The sequence below is a fragment of the Nannospalax galili genome, unplaced genomic scaffold (genome assembly GCF_000622305.1).
Source record: "Nannospalax galili isolate Female #2095 unplaced genomic scaffold, S.galili_v1.0 scaffold100, whole genome shotgun sequence".
NCBI classification, from domain to species: domain Eukaryota; kingdom Metazoa; phylum Chordata; class Mammalia; order Rodentia; family Spalacidae; genus Nannospalax; species Nannospalax galili.
In genome coordinates this window covers 5,081,883-5,083,794 of record NW_008352891.1, presented here as the reverse complement: position 1 = coordinate 5,083,794, position 1,912 = coordinate 5,081,883, and the positions used below count along the sequence as shown (strand labels likewise).

Sequence of the window (1,912 nt, the reverse complement as noted above, 5' to 3'; positions counted from 1 at the left end):
CTCCAAGCACTGGAGAGCTGGGGCCTACCAGGGTGGTAGCAGGCCAGGTCACACTCTCAGACTTGGCTGTACCTTCCAGGGGCAGGTGACCTGCCTACATTCGGCTTTTTCCATATTTACCTCCTGAACTTTCCTTCAAACAATTGAGGGGAAATACTCTCGGCCCCAGCTGGCCAGGATGCACGTGTCTGCAGCTTTTTCCAGGGAGGGACCTGCTAGGCTGGGGGTGCTGGGCTCAGGAAGGAAACCTAGCCCGTGCCATCCAGGAAGCAATAATCCCACCTCACTGCCTGAATGCTCATCCTCCAGGCCCTGAAAGAGAAATGGCAGGCCATGTCTGCAAACACTCTGCACGTGCAGTGAGCAGTGTGAGCAGTGGAGTCCCCAGGGACTCTACTCTGTTCTGCACCAGCAAACACACTCCCCAGGTGGGACCAGGCCATTTGAACACTCACAGCCTCCTGCCTTGCTGCCTGGGGTAGTTTTGGATTAACCCTCTCGGCCTGATTTACAGGGTGGAACTTCAGACTCACAGCATCCATCCTTTCACTACCCTTGAGGGCCCCAGTAGGAGCACTAAATGCTTTTAGGACTGAGAAGGATGTGGACAGAGCAGAAACTCCTCCTCTGGGACCTAAGCTCCCCCTGAGCAAATCCAAGGGCTCTGATTAGGGTCTCCAGATTGTTGTCTCGCTGTGACTGCTGTAGCAAATCACTACCACTGGATGGTTTGGACAGCAGAAAGGCATGAGTAGGAGAGCTGAACTGCACTAACTCTGTCTTGTCTGTTGTGGCAAGGTTAAGGCCCAGAGCTTGGCTGACTAGGCTGCCTTTGCAGTAGGGTGTTGGCAGCCCATGCCTCTAGCCCCAGTCCACACTATGATGAAGGTGACATTCAGGTGACTCTGGCGGAGAAGGAGGCTAAGAAGAATGAGCCTGAAAGCAGCAAGAAGGCGCTGATCACCCTCCCCACTTCCCCATGCTGTTTGGACCCCAAGACCCAAGTGGGGTGGTCCCACTTGGTAAAACAGAACCTGGTGTTGGCTATGCACTTTGGACCTGGATTGATGGGTCCTTGCAGCTGTCACTCTAGGAGGACCATATCTGTGCACACATTTTGCCTATCAACCAGATGCAGATTAAAGTACATCAAAGCTGATATCACCTTGTCTTCTACAGAGACTGTAGCTGTGAGCTACCAGGCAATGAACATACTAAGATTTTTGAAGACGATGAGGTTGAATTAATCAGTGCACCTATAGCAGAGTTTGCAGACAGTGACCCTGCCAACATTGTTATTGACGTTAACAAGAAACCCACTGCCTGTTTAGATCTTAACCCGGGCAAATGCTGCATGATCCCTCTGAACATTCTGTTGTTATGCCACCTTGAAACTTGCTGGAGTTGCTTATTAACATCAGAGTTGGAACCTATTTACCCAGTCACACCTTATTCATGTACCTTGTTTTACCATTGAAAACATTGAACCCCTGGGATTCTTCATTTATGACTGGGTCATGATGAGGAAACAAAAACTGTAACACAGAGAAGCTAGTGATGGAATTTAGAATATGGTGTCAGTGACCTCATTAGTATTTGGCATTTTGAAAATGGACTTGCTGTGGGAACTTTCATTTGTTTTTGAAAAATCAGGAAAAATATGAAGAAAAATCTAATACCATAGCATGACTACCTGTTGGATTTTGTGTACTGATTATTTCTCAAAATATCATCTCTTATAGGTAGCAAACACAGCTTTATTCTTTTTATCTCATTAATTCAACTAAAGTCACTGTCAGAAAGAAAAAGGAAAGGAAAGGAAAGGAAAGGAAAAGAAAGGAAAGGAAAGGAGGGAGGGAGGGAGGAAGGAAGGAGGAAGGAAGGAAGGAAGGAGGAAGGAAGGAAGGAGGAA

The 1,912-nt window shown here is 47.8% G+C and overlaps 1 pseudogene; it reads left to right on the top strand.

The window, feature by feature from the left end:
* The first annotated feature begins 1,074 nt into the window (after nucleotides 1-1,074).
* On the top strand, nucleotides 1,075-1,645 carry LOC103747669 (annotated as a pseudogene).
* Nucleotides 1,646-1,912: the final 267 nt, after the last annotated feature.